This window comes from Anabrus simplex, chromosome 2, assembly GCF_040414725.1.
Source record: "Anabrus simplex isolate iqAnaSimp1 chromosome 2, ASM4041472v1, whole genome shotgun sequence".
Taxonomy (NCBI): domain Eukaryota; kingdom Metazoa; phylum Arthropoda; class Insecta; order Orthoptera; family Tettigoniidae; genus Anabrus; species Anabrus simplex.
The window spans coordinates 88,791,848-88,811,529 of NC_090266.1; the positions used below are offsets into that span (position 1 = coordinate 88,791,848).

The window sequence follows — 19,682 nt, forward strand, 5'->3', positions numbered from 1 at the left end:
CAATACCATTTGCATATTCAATGCGGAAATACGAGCTTCATTATCTCGTGTTGAAGGTAAAAGGCAAGATTCAGATCGATACAGTCACAGTCTTGTCATGTCCTTCGACATTTACACAAAATCACTGAACAACGACTGCAACTGGACTGCGTATGAGTGGCTGACGGTTAGAGCACTGGCTTCTAATCCCAAGATAACGGGTTCGACTCTGGCTCAGTCTCGAAGGTGCTCAAATACTTCACCCTCGTGTCGGTAGATTTACTGGAAAGCAAAAAAAAAAATTCCCGCGGGACAAAATTCCGACAGCTCGGTGTCTCCGAAAACCGTAAAAGCAGTTGGTGGAACGTAAAATAATAATAATAATTATTACTATTATTATTATTATTATTATTATTTCTTAATCTGTTTACCCTGCAGGGTTTGTTTTTCCCTCGGATTCAGCGAGGGATCCCACCTCCACAGCCTCAAGAGCAGTGTCCTGGAGCGTGAGACATTTCGTCGAGGGATACAACTGGGGAGCATGGCCAGTACCTCGCCCAGGCGGCCTCACCTGCTATGCTGAACAGGGGCCTTGGTGGGGGATAGGATGATTGGAAGGTATAGACAAGGAAGAGGGAAGGAAGCGGCCGTGGCCTTAAGTTAGGTACCATCCCGGCATTTGCCTGAAAGAGAAGTGGGAAAGCACGAAAAACCACTTCCAAGATGGCTGAGGTGGGAATGGAACTCACCGGTACTCAGTTGACCTCCCGAGGCTGAGTGGATCCCGTTCCAGTCCTCGTACCCTTTTCAAATTTCGTGGCAGAGCCGGGAATCGAACCCGGGCCTCCGGGGGTGGCAGCTAATAACACTAACCACTACACTACACAGGCGGACATTATTATTATTATTATTATTATTATTATTATTATTATTATTATTATTATTATACCAGAGTGTTTGCATCCTTGACTGAAAGGTCAGCACAGCCACGTTCGGTTCAGAGGGTCCCGGGTTCAATTCTCGGCCGTGCCAGGGATTTGTAGCCACGTCTGGTTAATTCCACTGCCTATGGAACTGAGTGTTTTTGTGATTCGAACTTTGAATCTTAGAATCAACGAAACAAATTTACCAAGAAATGGTATATGGACTATGTCAAGCGTTACCTGCAGCGAACATAAAGGATAAAAACCGGGTGAAAATACTCACAACGGCAACGATACTTAAAGATCCAAAATTAGCTTATCTTATCTTTTAAGATAAAAACGGGGATACTTAAAATAAACCTTTTATGGCTATTCTACGTAGGAGTTACCCTTACTGATAAAAAATACAGTTTGAAATCATGATACACCTAGTGTACGTAGTAGGCCTAATTACTAAAATGCACGTTGGAATTGCTTCGTGGATAGTTCGTGAACGTCATAATCAAGGAATGAAGTCTCGTAACGAAATAATAATGATTTTCTTGTCTGGCCTAATGGTTAAATGGTTAGCTTGGTGGCCTTTGGTCACAGTGCTCCCGGGTTCGATTCCCGGCAGGGTCGGGAATTTTAACCATAACTGGTTAATTCCCCTGGCACGGGGACTGGGTGTATGTGTCATCTTCATCATCATAATTTCATCCTTATCACGACGCGCAGGTCGCCTACGGGAGACAAATCAAAAGACCTGCACCTGGTGAGCTGAAGTCCTCGGACACATCCCGGCACTAAAAGCTATACGCTATTTCATTTTCGATGATTTTCTTATCACCTCCTTAGCGTTTGTCTCGCAGTGGAGCAGGGTCAGCTGTCCAAACGTAATAATAATAATAATAATATACGTCATATGTTTTCACTACGGGCTTTTATACTTTTCAGCATTCAGTCTGCAAGTCTCTGCGAATTAACTAAATCCCTTCATAATCCTCAATTTGCAGGTAGCTCCGTGGCTTCATTTAGTGCTTTAGTCCCACACCTCTCGCTATTAAATAACTGTAAACGGAGTCTGACCACAGTCACCTCGGTCTCCCTCTAGTTCTCTCACCCTCCATGGTCGAGTGCATTATTTTTCTGAGTACCGTAATCTATCCTCCCCCATTCGCTACACATGACCCCACCATCGAAGCCGCTTTATGCATATAGTTTCATCTAAGTTAGCCTTTATCTCCTATAACCTCTTGCCATTGTCCCTACCTGTTTTCACCAGCAATGATTTTCGCTACTTTCAGTCTGTTATTTTCAACTTATGAACAGAAAGTGAAAGTTGGGTAGACTCAGTTGAAAATATCAGACTGAAAGTAGCGAAAATCATTGCTGCTGCAAACAGGTAGCGACAATGGCATGAGGTTATATGAGATAAAGGCTAAAAGGATTTTCAAGTACATTTGGGACAAAAGGGCAACAACTAACTGGATTCAAGAAGTAAAGAAAGATTTAGAAAGAAATAACATGAGAGAAGAAGAAACTATGGACAGAGAAATTTTTAGAAAGAGGGTAGTAAGTATGGAAGGATTCCAAGGAAGATTGAACAAGAAGCCTGGTGCGAAGTGGTCTGAGGAGAGAAAGAAAGAGCATAGTGAAAGGATGAAAAAATATTGGAAGGAACGGAAGAGAAAACAAGGTATGAAGAACTGAATTGAAATTGGCACGTGGTCCTTAGCAGGCCTCATCGGAAATAATAATAATAATAATAATAATAATAATAATAATAATAATAATAATAATAATAATAATAATAATAATAATAATAATAATAATATTCACAGGTGTGAGCTTGCATCCGGGAGATATTGGGTTCGAACCCCATTGTTGGCAGCCCTGAAGATGGTTTCCTCCGTGGTTTCCCATTTTCACACCAGGGAAATGCTGGGGATGTACCTTAATTAAGGTCATGGCCACTTCCTTCCCATTCCTAGGCCTTTCCTATCCCATCGTCGCCATAAGACCTGTCTGTTTCGGTGCAACGTAAAACAAATTGTAATAATAATAATAATAATAATAATAATAATAATAATAATAATAATTGTTTAACGGCCCATCAGATGCTAAAGATTTTTAACAGACGTCAGAGTGTTGGAAGTTCGTCCCGCAGAAACTCGGTAATGTACCGGACCTAAAGAAACGGAGTTGTTGCTTTTAAACACCCTCAAACGAGGTCGATCTCAGTGGGAAACGAATTTGCTCAGATGAACCACTGAGGTCCTAACGAAATACCTTCATTATTATCAGGAGTATACATATATTCCCTTCTGCCATTCCCTTCCTACTGAACTTTACGACGTTCTATCTTTTTCGTACCACGGGAAATTAAATGAGAAAAAGCTTTTGTTCGTAATTCAGCTAAATCATCTCAAATGAGAGGAAGTCGATGCTGTCCCTCATGAACACAGTACACCATGTGTGTCCCGGATCTACGCTACTATGAGCAAACGCTTCAGTCGAGCAAGCGTCCTTCTTCGAGCATGCAGTGGTGGTACAATTGAATATGGTAAACATGATCCTGACTTTGAACTGTCATCTAGGGAGCTTCTTATTTAGAAATTGTTTAGATGTACCTTAAAGAAAGTTCAAGGCATGCATGCCATTGTAGCAGGAGGGAGAATTCTAATTCAAGGAACGTGTGGCCTCATGTATACTTTTAAGTCTGTTTTAGCCTACCCTCAGCCAATATCATACCGAACAAGTAAGGATAATGCTACATGCACTTCAAAGTGCAACCTTCCGAAAGGCAAGAGCAATACAAAGACTGTATGATACACGAGTAAAATAATTACTCTTTCAGTTCGATTCGATGTGAGAATCGTATCTCGCAGTAAATATTACTTTTCTTTGATATTTTTTGATTCGTTATGCCCAATTGAGGAGCCCGTGTGAACTTAATTAGCACAAAGTTTCTTCTTGTCTTCCCAGAATCTCTTCAACCTTTCGCTGTGTTTCTTTTTGCGTTCTTTCGTCCATCCTGTAGCTTGTCTTTTAGGTTGATCAGCAAATTTGTGTTTGTTTATGAGATGTCTCAATTTTTTTTCTGTCTTGCATGATTTCTTCATTTATAAAAATTTCCTGAAGATCTTTGTTTATTTCTGGAAGCCAGTTGTGATTTTTTAGAGATACTGCGATATTTAGTATTTTCTTTGTTAGCATATTATTATCCATCCTGATCAGGTGACCATATAATTTTAATCTTCTTTTCTAATGGTGGCTGTAATTTTACCTGTTACTTGATAGATTACCTGTGATTTTCTTTTTATCCAAATGCGATTTTCGCATTTAGGTCCTAGGATTTTCCCGAGAGTTTTCCTCTCTTGTTTTTCGATGATTTTCATTTGTGATCTGCCACCAATTATCAGAGTTTCTGATGCATAAAAGACTTCTGGTTTGACAACTGTGTTGTAGTGTCGCAACTTTGCGTTTTGGGATATAGATGTTTTGTTGTACCTACTCCAGACAATTTTGTTTGCTTTTTGTAATTTTGTAATTACTGTATTTCTTTGTTTGCTTACTGATGTATCCCGTTTGGTTGTATAATGTCGCCTAGGGAGATTTTCCCATATCTAGTGATTAGAGGATGGTTGTTATTGATATTATTATTACTACATTAGCACATAAGTATTGCTAATACAGTAATAATAATAATAATAATAATAATAATAATAATAATACAACCAACTGCACTGTTTTTAACACAATGGCTTTAATATATCATAGTAAATATTTCTCTGACATTTCAAGCTAAAGCCCTATAAATGAGAACAAATACATTTGATTTCATATAATATCGAATTGCAGATGTTTACGGATCTTCAAAAGAATGTGGAAGAGAGCTATACGATACTGTAGTTACTTACAGCAGTCAACTTCTTCCAACATAAAAACCTATCATCAGAAACCTTGACCGGCTCCGTGGCTAAATGGTTAGCAAGGTCCATGGGGTCCCAAGTACAATTCTCGGTCGGGTGGGGGATTTTAACTTTCATTGGTTAATTCCCCTTGCTGGAGGGCTGGGTATTTGGCCGTCTTCAACATTAAAACTCATCATAGGAAGCGCCCCACCTCACAGACGCACAGGTCGCCTATAGGACGTCAGATCGAAAGACACGCACCAAGCTTATCCGGATTATTATTACTATTAAATGTCCGCCTCTGTAGTGTAGTGGTTAGCGTGATTAGCTGCCAAACCCACAGGCCCCGTTTCGATTCCCGGCTCTGCCACGGAATTTTGAAAGTGGTACATGGGCTGGAACGGGGTCCACTCAGCCCCGGGAGGTGAGCTGAGTAGAGATGAGTTCGATTCCCACCTCAGCCATCCTCAAAGAGGTTTTCAGTGGTTTCCAACTTCTCATTCAGGCAAAATGACGCGTTGGTGCCTAACTTAAGGTCACGGCCGCTTCCTTCCCTCTCCCATGTCTATCCCTTCTAATCTTCTCAACCCCACCCCACCCCACAAGGCCCCTGTTCAGCATAGCAGGTGAGGCAGCCCGGGCGGGGTACTGGTCATCATTCCCAGTTGTATCCCCAGACCCAAAGTCTCACGCTCCAGAACACTGCCTTTGAGGCGGTAGAGGTAGGATTTCTCGTTGAGTCCGAGGGAAAAACCAATCCTGGAGGGTAAACAGATTAAGAAGAAGAAGAAGAAAAGACTACTATTAGAATAAATGATATTGATTCTTTCATGGATAGCGTCAACTGTTTGAATGATGAGCCACGTGGGCCTACCTCCGTCAGATCTAAACTGGCGGTCTCGGGATCTATATCACCCTTCCATAGAGGGAACTCAGTCAAAACAGAAATTGAATCATGACTTGTTAAAAGGGCGTAAGACCAAAGAACCTAATTTTAAGAGACTTAAAAACACGTTATTTATCAACCGGTTAATTTTGTTCTTGTAAATTGCACTATTCTCATGATTCAACCTGTAATGTATAACATGTAGGATATAAGTTCTTTAATTCTAATGCAATTTTACATACCAATCAAGGTGTTTAAAGTACATGGACTTAAGTCCTTTTAACAATTCATTTTTGAATATTGTTAGCATATGACATAGTTTAAAACCATACCCATATAAATAGTTTCATTAGACTTACAGACATGTGACAAATGGTAAAAGACCTTATTAGGTTCGTATAAAATGTTGTCATTTGCAAGGTATTAAGACATCAAAGGCTAACTACTTGAGATGTTATGAGTGTGACAATATTATTGCATTAGTCTTCGTCACTAACATCACCCCCTCTGTAGCACCTGTTGAATATCAGCTAGTTTTTTTGTGTGTTGATGGAAACACTACCCTGTCGGTATGCAGAAGTCTTTGCCTGTACTCCTGGATGTGCAAGTCTGAAAGTATGGCAAACAGGACCGCTGATGTATGGAGAAGTAAATACGCAACCTTTCATATCTGCAGAGTATTTGAACTCCATGTACTCTGTAGGTTTTGAAACTTATCTTCTCAGAATTAGGGACATAACGTTTCATGGTTTCCATTGATATTGTTATTTTCTTAAATCCCGTTAACACTTCATCTCAGAAAATCATCTTCAATATTATGCTGCAGGATTCCAGAACTAAAGTTGTTTTAGCATAACATTGTGTATTGAGGTCTGTAGACCTTGTATTGATACTTAACTCAAAATCGCTAGAAACTGAACTTAAGCCCTTTTAACAAGTCATGGTTCAATTACTGAATAGGCTTCCAGAGCCTGAATTCAGTTTCAGCAGGTGACCAGTTTTACGTTTCTTCTAACGGCTGTTTACACGGACAAGGAAAAGATGGATTCTTGTTCAACAACAGTCCTTTCACTTAAAGGACAGTAATTGCAGATAATATGCCTTTCGGGCATCGTTAAAAATATTATCACCGAGCTCGATAGCTGCAGTCGCTTAAATGCGGCCAGTATCCAGTATTCGGGAGATAGTATGTTCGAACCCCACTGTCGGCAGCCCTGAACATGGTTTTCCGTGGTTTCCCATTTTCACACCAGGCAAATGCTGGGGCTGTACCTTAATTAAGGCCACGGCCGCTTCCTTCCCACTCCTAGCCCTTTCCTGTCCCATCGTCGCCATAAGACCTATCTGTGTCGGTGCGACGTAAAGCAACTAGCAAAAATATATATATATTATCCTAAAATCCCTTAACCAGGATCTAACTCGTAATCCTCAGTTTAGAAGATTCACTTTCTATCACAGATCTTGGAAACTGTATTGCTAGGAAATCCAAAGTTCGAATCACGCCAACAGGCTAGTTTCCTTCGGATGCATTCGTCTAATGCACCGAAATTAAGAGTAACCATCTTTACATGTAGCCTATATAACGAAGTTGAACACTTCCATCACGCCAAAAAATGTGTGTCCATTGCTGTAAACTGTAAACAGCCACTAATTGGAAAATTAGACTATTGAGTAATGATGTGTGCAGGATTAATCTAATTTTGCGTGCTGATACTCCAGCCCAAGTTTTATTGTGTATAAAGAAGACTACTTGTCACAAAGGTAACAGTTAAACAATACGCTGTAGTCTTACATGAACTTCGTCCGACTGCTTGGCTGAATCTTCAGCGCCTTCGATTCGGAGGGTCTCGGGTTTCGATTCCCTTCCGGGTCGGGGATATTATGGTAAACGCATCTCTTCAATTCTTCTGGCTCGGGGACTGGGATTTGTGCTTTTCCCAACATTCTATACTCTTCATATTCAGAAAACACACCACATTATCAACTACCACAGAAGCACGCAATAGTGATTACATCCTTCCACAGTTTCGCACCCGCGACCTCACAAGTGTGGGAAAAGCGGTAAAAGAAGAAAAAGACTCCTTACATGAATTTAAATCTTGAAATATTGAGCAAGTGACTGTGCGGTTTAGGTCACGTAGGTATCAGCTTACATTCGGGAAATAGTAGTTTCGAATCACACTGTCGGCAGCCCTGAAAATGGTTTTCCGTGGTTTCCCATTTTCATACCAAGCAAATTCTAGGGCTGTAACTTAATGATAACCACGGCCGTTTCCTTCCCTCTCCTAGCCCTTTCCTGTCCCACTATCGCCATAGGGCCTATCTCGGTGCGACGTAAATCAATTGTAAATTTAAAAAACTAAAAATCCTGAAATTATTAGCCACTGTAGTTTTATGTGTAATCTGGATCCTAAGATCGCGGATTTCCACTTCTAAAATATCAAAAGCCTTGGATGAGATTCAAACTCTGCAGCTGCCGTGATGGAAAGCAAACGATAACACCACTGACCTATCAAGGCTTTTTTTATAAAACCCGAAGTGAATACAAATATGCCATATTCCAGTAATAGTCGATAGGAATCCTTACGACAACGAAATACCAATCCATACAAACAGACAGGGGTGCGATAGCCGAGTGTATACTCATTGGCTTCTCACCTAGCCAATGCATGAGGGTTTTTTGAAATGGACAGTCACATTCCTGTGGTTCAGATTCTACGTAAATCTGGAGGTCTCGTGGCTATGATAACGATATCAACAGTTGCCATTCATCCCTGCTTTTATCAGAAGCAGGAGATTACTTGGTTATCAGGCTCTCAGAACTCTGTGTTTTCACTTAACTTGCGTTACTGTGATGTAAGTCGTAGAGTGCATACAAACGTACAGTATTCATTCACTCAGTTGATTAAGAGGATTGCAATATCTTTGACCATCGGCTTCGGATACTTGCGTGTGTAAAACATGTCTGATGTCATGTGCTACTGCAGGATATGGAGCATTAAAGAACTTTCCTTCTTATAATAATAATAATAATAATAATAATAATAATAATAATAATAATAATAATATGTTTAACATAGCTTGCTTAGAAGTAGTAATTTTCAGAGTTGCGTAGCTGAAGTTATTATTTTAACTTGTGATCAACGTTCTCTCCACTGCTAAAGATTTCAGAAGACGCCTTAATGCCAGGATTTCGTCCTGAAATAGGCTAAGCATGAATTTACCGACACCGGCCTCAGACATTTAAGATCTCTTAAAAATCCACCTACAGCGCTAGTATCTTATTCCGAAACTATGATTAGAGAAAACGAGCACCTAGCCAACTACGAGGGAGCCGGTAGAATCTTAAAAATTACCTCAGCCAGGATTAGGCCAGGTGGCCCAGAACTTGAAACAAAGCCCTCTATTAACACTTTTTTGTGCGACCGAAGAAACTTCAAGGAAATAAGAATTCCTAGGTAACCACTGCAGCGTCGGAATTCGAACTTATATTTTCCAAACAGTCCAGCTACTTCGTCTCTGGGCCGTCTGAGTTTAACCGATCGCCAAACATGACTATTAGTATTTGTAAATGAATGCAGTTGATGGATCAGATTGCTAACGTTTTAGTCACCCGTATAGCTTATTTCACGTTTTGTTCAATCGGCCGAAGAGCGTATTTCATTTGGTAAGAAGATACAAATTATACTCCTGTACTGGGAACACAGGGCTGCCCCAACGTATAGTAACTGTTGCATATAGAATAACGTTTCACTGGACGTATATTTACGAAACCCTATTGGCTGCGTATTCCGCCTTTCATGTTTAGTTATGATAAGCAGGGCTCATGAATTATCTTCCTGCTTCGAGGCACTTTGGGGCAGCCACAGAATCTTAGTTTCTATCGTTGTGTTTACCATTCTCTTAACAATTATGCATTTCACTGACGGTTGAAGGATATTCCACTTCACTATTTCGTACGTGGCGGACCTGGGGCCTTTAATACTTACAATCCCAGTATTCGCTTGGAAAGCAGGAACTACCTTTAAGAGAACCATCACGGTGAACAATTTCCAGAACATTACGAATAATGAACCACACCGTACATTAAGACTCTGAGCGAAAGTTCAACCAATCTAGGGTAAAACGAAGAAAAAGAAGTGTCGTCCAGTTTCTAGTCACCGAATCACCAAATAGAAGATCATGAATGAACGGGTCAGGTTCGTTTGTTGCTTTATGGTACCACAATATTCCTCTCTTTGAAGAGAGGATTTACTCCATAATACTGAAGAAATTTTATCATTACCTCGGCCACGTTTTAACAACTACTATGTATATTTTTAATGGAGTGGGAAGTTCTGGGTCATCTGAAGGATTCTCGTTCTTCTGAATCTAGTTAGTAACATGTCAATCTCCAACTTCATTCGTATTGCCCATAACAGTCCGCTGTCATGAATACAACCAGGAAGATGTGAAATATAGGATAGAGACAAAACTTTGCGTAACTGCTAAATGTTACAGAGAGAGAACTAGCAGAAATGGTTTGAGGAGCGGAAGTACAGATAATCTGAACACGGAAGAGAACAAACACGACTATAGGAGTAACAATGGAGATTCCACACATCCACAGCAATTAGCCACCCTGCGGACCATAGAATGAGAGATAACATACACCTTAACAGAACTCGGTAGGTACTTAAAGGATTTGCAAACCTGTGTTAGACACGAACTAAAGAGAGATCTGCACTGTCTTGTACAAACTGAATTTTAGGAAATGAATCACAATTTGGAGAAACAACTACGAGATCAGAATATTATTGCTGTACATCCATCCGGTTTGAGAGGTTCTAGGGACAATGTCCGGAATATCTAAATTACGTCAGGTGATCACCAGCAAGTTAAACAGCCTCGAGAATGGAAATCCTTTTCTCCAAAGAGGACTCCCTGGATCTAGAAAGTACAAGCACAAGAACAGGAGTTGGATACAAATAAATTTCACTGCAGGAAAAGTGTTACAAAGCAGTAAAGTCATGTTTATAAAATGACGCCATGTATTATGTTGGTGCTAAATAATGTCCAGGCAAAGAGTGCAAAATACTACATAGTTAAAGAAGGATAACAGATAATGCGCGACCGAAAGGCCGTGAAAGTTGCACCAGCCTTTATCGTAACACCATGCATGGCGTTTGCCAAAGTGTGGAACAAACAAGCCAATCGGCAGCTCGCCGGAGCTAATCAAGAAACAATGGTCGTGCAAAACAGCTTCCTGAAGGGTGGTATTCATTTCTTATAGAGAAGGAAATGATCCTTGTTAAAAATGTCTAACGGAACATTTCGTTCTTCGCTTAAAGGCAAGTCATAAAAAGCAAAGTCGAACAATCTATTCGTTTTCAGAACTAGAGTCAATAATAAACAATAACGTTATTGGTTCTACGTCGCACTAACAACTTTTACGGTTTTTGGAGATGCCGAGGTGCCGGGATTTTGTCCCACAGGAGCTCATTTACGTGCCAGTAAATCTACCGACACGAGTTTGCCGTATGTTTCAACATTACTTCCGTGACAGGGGTTACTCATTTACAATTCACGGTAGTATCACTGTTAAGAAGAAAAACTAGGAGTATTATTGTGTATGACAAATGGACTCCGAAGCTACAATCGAACTGTGATTCGAAACCAGTTTACTGTAACTTACAACAGCCACCAATAGTTGAGATTTCGGTCACTCGCGGCATGCTGATGCTGGGATTAACCATTTTGCCGAGTTATTAAACGAAAACATATTCCTTGTACCTTAACAAATATGACAAATGCCCTGCATACCTTCAGGCAACTAAATCCACAAACGCCAGCGATTCCGTAAGAACTGTATGACTGAAATATTACCAATCTCCACAAGAGGCTAGTAGGACCCTAAACGAAATAAGAAATATCAGTTCGAGTTAATGCAGTTGTTCGTTATTGTGACTATGTAATAGTAATTAAACATGTTTCAGTTCCATAAAGACGTAGATGTCAAAAATACCAACGAGAAAGTATGTGAACGGTATAAATTCTAAAAATAAAAAATGAATTATTTTTGTTTATGTTTACGATCTATGTTTTACAAGGAAACGTGACAATGGGAACTTAAAACTATTTATTCCAACCATGTTCTACTTGATTCAATCTTGTCATTTTGAAAGTGCAATACAGTACTGCAATTGTTCGTGGCCGTTCCATTTAAAGGTGAGGCCATCCAGGTACACACAGTCTTCTGTAATTACAGTGAATGTGTAGTTTCAAACCAGATAACCTGTGTTACTGTGTTGACTATCCTGAAACATGTATACTTACTTAACTGAGCTAAGGGCTAAAATGTGCACCGGTACATGAAACAGGAAGAAACATGAACATCTTAAGATAAGCTCTAAAAGTCTCCGAACGCTGCCGTCAAACCATTTAACTTTGATTTCCTAATATTTTCTCGTAACCTGACTAGTGCCCATGGTTATATAGGCAGGTTCCAAAACAAATGAGGAATGACTAATAATTAATTCTCAGCGGATGTGATAGTTAAGTGACATCCCTGCTAGCTTCCCCAAAGGTGGCCGGTCAACGTATGTGACTTTTTTCACAACAGAAAACCGCATCCGTACAGTCCAATTCCGCGAAGAGTTATATCTATAAGGTGCTATAGACTATGATCACACGTTTTAAAATCTTGTAAATCGTAAATTAATGTTTTCTCTCGTCGGGCAGTAAATTGAATAACCTTATCAGTCTCTCGATCGTAGATGTATATCGCCAATGCTATTATTATTATTATTATTATTATTATTATTATTATTATTAATGAATTCCACTCAGTACTTAACAATAACCAGCTCTTTGAACGAGAGGAACATTGCAAAAGAACAGCTTGATGCTGCCACGCTTCAAAACATAGTGTAGCGTATGCTCCAGATATAACAGTGGAGACTTCAATGCTCTAACTTCGGTAATCCACGGAATTGAGTGCGAACTTTAAATAATTAAAAGTATATTGAAGTTCTTTAAAATAGCCGTTATGTAGTGGAGAATTAGACGTTTTGAGTTAAAACACGTGCATCTTAAGGGATTAATAACTCATACGCGACCAGGCGAGTTGGCCGTACGGTTAGGGGCGCGCAGCTGTGAGCTTGCATCCGGGAGATAGTGGGTTCGAGCCCCGCGGTCGGCAGCCCTGAAGACGGTTTTCCGTGGCTTCTCATTTTTACCTTAATTAAGGCCACGGAGCTTCCTTCCCACTCCTCGCCCTTTCCTATCCCATCGTCGCCATAAGATCTACCTGTGTCGGTGCGACGTAAAGCAAGTTGTAAAAAAACCCTCATAAACGACAAGAAAGCATAAACAAAGATCTCAGGACCACAGTCAATCACGTGACATCAGGCCAATATTTCCTACACGTATGAATACCGAGTAGCATAAGTAAAAGCTTAAAGAAAACAGGAGTACCTTGAGAAAACCTGTTACTGCAGAACAAGACCGGTTGGAAATCGAACCTGGTGCTCAAGGGTATTACGAACTAGTGCCCACAAAAGGAAAATATTATTGTATAAAAAATCTAAAAACACCACAATATTTTGTGGTATGTCGTTCCCGCTACACGGAAGAATGCTTACATTTCTGACATAATGTTGTCATAGCATATCGGAAATCTCCTGCTGTCCTAACTCGAATGGCCGGACATGAGCGTTATTTTCGACGTCAGTTGAAATGAAATGTCGTATGGTTTTTAGTGCCGGGATATCCCAGGACGGGTTCGGCTCGCCAGGTGCAGGTATTTTGATTTGACTCCCGTAAGCGACCTGCGCGTCGTGATGAGGATGAAATGATGATGACGACAACACATACACCCAGCCCCCGTGCCAATGGAATTAACCAATTAAGGTTAAAATCCCCGACCCGGATCGATTGTCAGAACCCACGATACTTCTCAGTGCACGTTTGAGAACCAGGAAGATAGGCCAAAGAAGCTTCGGGTTTGGGGTTGACTGGTTGTCAGTTCCTAACTAGAATACACTAGAATACCATCAAATGAAAAGAAATGGTCTTTAACTGCAATACTAGTTTCTCGAATTAACTAGGACATCAAAGTTAACTTAGCGGTGCTTTGCTGAGCTTCTTTTCAGGACAAAGGACATGTTTTAAAGAACCGCTATACGTGTGTGACCGACAATAAGAGAAAACTGGAATTATCGCTTCTCGTTCCCGCCCTCCACATTACATTATTAGGCCCAGAGTTTAAACCTACGGCATTTCTTCGACGGCTGTAAGACTAGTTTCTAACACATCCGCTGTAATTTTGAGCCATCGGGAAGAAGCTTTTTATGCGACTGACTGCCGTACAACCTGTTCGCGTGGGCAATGCCCGCCGTGACTCGTCGACTGCATGGGTTACCGTGCTTCAACAATCATACCGCGATGTTCGTATTACGTCCTCGTACATCTGTATTAGTTAGCATAAACTATTTCAAATATTCTATTAATATAAACAACAACTTCAGGCAAAAATATTCTTAGAATAATACAATCAACAAAGTCATTCGTAGAATGAGAATGTCCATCACTTCATTTGCTGAGAAATACTTAGACACCATGATAATTTACAGGGAAAAAAGCTTCTTACTTAAATGTGGTAAACGAAGGTGTGACATTTATGCGTCCCGAAAATAACGATCCAAAATATTTGATTGACCAAATATTAAAATGACAAACTTACCTTTATGCCGGGAGATAAAATAATCCTGGGACGGGGCGTAAACAATCACTTCAAGTGTCACTCACTCGACTGTCACTCACTAGCACTGGTCACGCACTGTGCCACAACACAACCCCACTGTCTAGCCGCTTACAGATACACTGCGAGGCGAGTTCACCTGGCCACAGCTGCGCTCGCTTGCCACGCGAAGCTAGCGTCATCAGACGGCCACTCTTACAACCTCGCAGATCGCCCCGCCACCTGGCGAGAATTGCAAATGTCACGTGGATAATTATCAAAGGTCAAGGGTCACCCAGGTTTCGCTCAACGGCTTCTCTTTGCATAATCTTAAATGTCAGCATCACCGTTGAACATCAGCCGACGCCTCCTATTTATGACAAAAAAGAAGTGCATTGATCAAACAGGCGGGGTTACTATCGTGTCATGACGAGGGAAAACTTAATATCATCGTTTGGTGTTGCGATGTTTGAAAACAGGGTTTAAATGCACCGTATACCTTCGATTCCTTTACAGAGATATAGAGATCTGCAGACTTTTGTAGTTATTTAACTTCTACAAGGTGTCACAGGAGTTACTGTACCATGTTATAAATTTCTAAACGGTACACGCCGGACGTCAACTTTTCCTTCTTCTTTATCATAGTCAGGGTCAGACTTACGGTACTTAAATTTATTAAGAAAATATCAGCTTACCTTCAATTAACACCACACACTTCATTCTAATATCTCTTGCCCAAACCCTTTGTAAATAAAAGTAATGTTCCGGAATACACAACGGATCCCAGCACTACTCATCAAAATATCAAGCAGCTACATATGTAACTCCCAGTTTGATAGACGCACGCCACCCGTATTCAAGGTTGCGAGATCAAACTCCAGTACAGTCGGGTGGCATTTAAAAGTGCTTAGATATCACTGCTGCGCTTCTGAGTTACAGTGTATAAACGTATATAAAAATTAGCAATTAGCCAAAGAATCGTAATAATAATAATAATAATAATAATAATAATAATAATAATAATAATAATAATAATGTCCGCCTCTGTGGTGTAGTGGTTAGCGCGATTAGCTGCCACCCTCGGAGGCCCGGGTTCGATTCCCGGCTCTGCCACGAAATTTGAAAACATTGGTACGAGGGCTGGAACGGGGTTCATTCAGCCTCGGAGGTGAACTGTGTAGAGGTGGTTTCGATTCCTACCTCAGCCATCCTCGAAGTGGTTTTCCGTGGTTTCCCACTTCTCCTCCAGGCAAATGTCGGGATGGTACCTAACTTAAGGCCCTCTTCCTTGTCTGTCCCTTCAAATCTTCTCATTCCTCCACAAGGGCCATGTTCAGCATTCCAGGTGAGGCAGCCTGGGCGAGGTACTGGTCCTCCTTCCCAGTTGTATCCCCGAGTCAAAGTCCAACGCTCCAGGACACTGTCCTTGAGGCGGTAGAGGTGGGATCCCTCGCTGAGTCCGAGGGAGAAACCTACCCTGGAGTGTGAACACATTCAGACAGAAAATCAATTCACGTAAGTTCACATCCAAGAACCCAACAGCCAGGAACTTGAAACTCAAAAATGCTTGGACACTAGAGAGAGGACAAGCCCATAGTGAAAAGATGAAGAAGTTTTGGAAAGGTAAGAGGAACAAGAATTCCAGTGCTAAATAATGGTTCTACGTGCTCCTTAGAGGTCAAAACACATTATATAATAATAATAATAATAATAATAATAATAATAATAATAATAATAATAATAATAATAATAATAATAATCAGATGACATGTAAAGCTCTCCTCGGGGCACTGTTAGTTAAATAACAACAACAACAAAAACAATAATACCCGTGGGGGGATTTGCATATTCCACTATCGGGCGCGTCGCAGTTGGTGGACAGTAGGCCTCATCGGATTCCTCCGGAGGATCTGACGGAAATAAAATACTTCTCGCGGACCTAAAACAGGCACAGCCACAAAGCATCTTGAAGCAACCTCTAAGGCTCATTACCTTAGGGTAAGAACATGCCGAGTGGATTACTCCTCACTCAATGCTCATAGCAGTGCTCTTCACTTATCTCTCTTCATTCAGAGGCGCGCATACCGGGTGGGAGACCCTCGCTCTTTCTTCATTAAAGAGAAAACGTTTTCCATCCAGTTATTCACGTGTTCTTTAAATGTAATTTTGTTTTTATGCAACTGTTCGTAGTTATCTGTGTATATAATGGCTAAATACAGTAGTATTAGTGATGAACTTTCAGTAGCTAGCAAATTGTACTTGATTTCAAGTTCTGACAGAAGATACAGTGCACATCCGATTAATATGAGAAGGCAGAATTTCTGAGAATTCCACCATTTACACCAGGAAGTGAAGAAAGACCCACAGAAATTCCACGACTATTTAAGAATGTCATTGCAGACTTTTCAATGTCCGACTCCTTAGTTGAATGGCCAACGTTGAGATCTTCGGTTCAGAGGGTCCCGGGCTCGATCCCAGACAGGGTCGGGGATTTTAATCGCGTGTGATTCATTCTTCTTGCTCGGGGACTGGTTGTTTGTGTTTGTCCCAACACTTTCCTCTTCATATTCAGACAACACACTACACTACCAACCAACAGAAAAACACGCAATAGTGGTTACATCCCTCCACATAGGGTTGGCGTCGGGAAGGACCTCTGGCCGTAAAATAGGGTCAAATCAACATGTGCGACACAGTTCGCACCCGTCACCCCCAAAAGTGTGAGAAAAGTGAAAAAAGAAGAAGAATGCAGACATTTCAATATTTGCTAAAAGGTGGTGGTTGTGGTGATTATTGTTTTAAGAGGAATGCAACAAGGCAACCATCCTCTATACAACGCTGATCTGAGAGAAAACATGGAAGGGATCCGACACTTCAGAAAATGAAGGTAACGTCCAAAGAAAGGGCCACGAAGGGGGTCAAAATGTAAGACTCCCTTGGCCTCGAATGTCTAAGACCGGGGTCGAAAAAAGAACAAGAATTGACCAACGGATGTCGGATAGTATAGATGGAAGTGGGAACTCTGGCACAAGTAAGTGGAATCAATGTCAGGAATCAGATGAGGGCTCCGTGGTCGCCAACCCACGCTGCCAAGTTAAGAGTCACTGGGGGCCCTTGTAGTCGCCTCTTACGACAAGCAGGGGATACTGCTGGCTTTATTCTTATTTGGTAAAAAGAATTGAAGGCAATATGAGACCACGGAAGTACAGCAACTACCATGTCAACCCTATTTCCACTGAAGAAAAGCTGGTCATTACAATAACGTAAGCAATAGAAACGTAATATATACTCCATTTCAATAAATTAACACGTACGTTAGCGAAAGATTAAATTTGTGGAGTATAAAGAAAACATTAAACAAGTAGCCTACTAATTAAATATTGATATTTTACCTTCAGTGAACAAAGGCCGATAATATTATGAGTAGGCAGTCTTGGTCTTGAGCCATCCAATCACAAAACAGCACTCAAGAAGCACATCGCTCCAAAATCAAACCGATTTGGTTCTTGAGGAAGCATCGGAGAGAAGAGGGATGAGTTTTTTTAAATTTAATTTCGTGTGGCTATTTCTAGCCGAGTGCAGCCCTTGTAAGGCAGACCCTCCGATGAGGGTGGGCGGCATCTGCCATGTGTAGGTAACTGCGTGTTATTGTGGTGGAGAATAGTGTTATGTGTGGTGTGTGAGTTGCAGGGATGTTGGGGACAGCACAAACTCCCAGTCCCCGGGCCATTGGAATTAACCAATGAAGGTTAAAATCCCCGACCCGGCCGGGAATCGAACTCGGGACCCTCTGAACCGAAGGCCAGTACGCTGACCATTCAGCCAACGAGTCGGACAGAGGGATGAGTGAAGTGCCGGCATGAACGCCGGCCACTGTTTTTCTTATCTCTCAGCTTCCTGTGTTAAGAGAAAGAAGAGATGAACGCTAAGTGAGGAGTAATCCACCTGTCATGTTCAAGCCCTTAGTTGTAACACTGAAGTCGAAGATGATCTCCCTATTCTCTTAACTTACTAGCAAAGTGAGAGCAAGGGCAGTTAACAAAGCAGCTACCCCAGACACTAGTCGATACATTACGTTGTCTGTCAGTGGATTCTGGTAGACCGAGAACATCATGCGAAAATGTGTCGGAGCTTCCCAAATCTCTTCGTCTGAAGTGCAAGCATTTTATTGGCACTTTAAACATCAATACACTTCTCAATATTGGCAAGCTAAAGTACCTACCTGACACATTAGACAAACTCAACATCCAAATTTTAGCACCCCAAGAAACCAGGTACACTGATGGAAATCACTCTGAATCAGAAAGCTGTAGAACCTACAAAGGCAAACCAGCTATTTTCCTCCCTAACAAAACCATTACAATTCGACCCCGGATTTTCATTCAGAAGAAATATCGCTAACTATTAAATTTCACATCTCCGTTTGAAAGAACTTCACTGTTATCAATCATATCAGGAAACAGAGGTTATACCCTAATAAATGCACATGCATCTACAAACAGTTACAACCAAAAAAGACTCACACCCAACATGTCAAGGATATCTGAGAAATACCAGAAGAAACTACAGCTTAACTTCTAAAATAACGTATCAAAATTCTGCTATGGGACTTCAATGTCCGGGTGACTTCAGTGCCCAAATTGGTAAATAAGAGAAATTCAGGACCACCGTAGAAACTCTATCCTGCTCACAAATGAACCGATAAAAACGGGGAAAGTTGTATTAGCTTCTGAGAGAATTTCGATCTCAAATTAATATCAACCCATGTCCTGGCATTTTCACACAAGAAGAACGAAACGTGGAGATCCCCGAACATACATGTAGGAGACGAGACAATGTGGTCGTTTCCAAGTAAAAACGAAAATAAAGTATGAATGTTAGAGTAAGAAAATGGAATCTTTTGTCCAATAACTACCCATCTCTTATCAAAGTGAAGTTCTAATCCAATAGACACAGACCCAATACAATGAGAAAAGCACGAATCCACTCAAAATTTCTTAAGCGAAACAGCTTCTTTGTTATTAAATCCAACCACTCTCCTTCCAAATGTCTAGATCTCAAAAACACACTCTTGAAGTGTACCCAAAATTGGTATATCCCCCCCCCCCCCCTCCAAGAAACGCAGATACAAATGGTGGAAAAATACCTGCGACAAGGCCACATAAGTTAGACTTAGAGCCTGGCCAAAATGGAACTCCCACAAAACTGACCAAAATTGGCATGAATTCATCAAAATCCAGAAACAAACCTCAATAGTCATGAGATCGGATAAAAGAAAA

At 41.0% G+C, this 19,682-nt stretch overlaps 1 protein-coding gene across 1 annotated transcript in view; it reads right to left on the reverse strand.

Annotated features, from left to right (window-relative positions):
• Window positions 1-14,541, reverse strand: part of sano (serrano) — a 453,943-nt gene extending 439,402 nt beyond the window's left edge. Inside the window, exon 1 of the mRNA XM_067140178.2 lies at window positions 14,407-14,541. The gene's annotated coding sequence lies outside the window, so the exon portion shown is untranslated. The remainder of the gene's footprint in view (window positions 1-14,406) is intronic.
• Window positions 14,542-19,682: the final 5,141 nt, after the last annotated feature.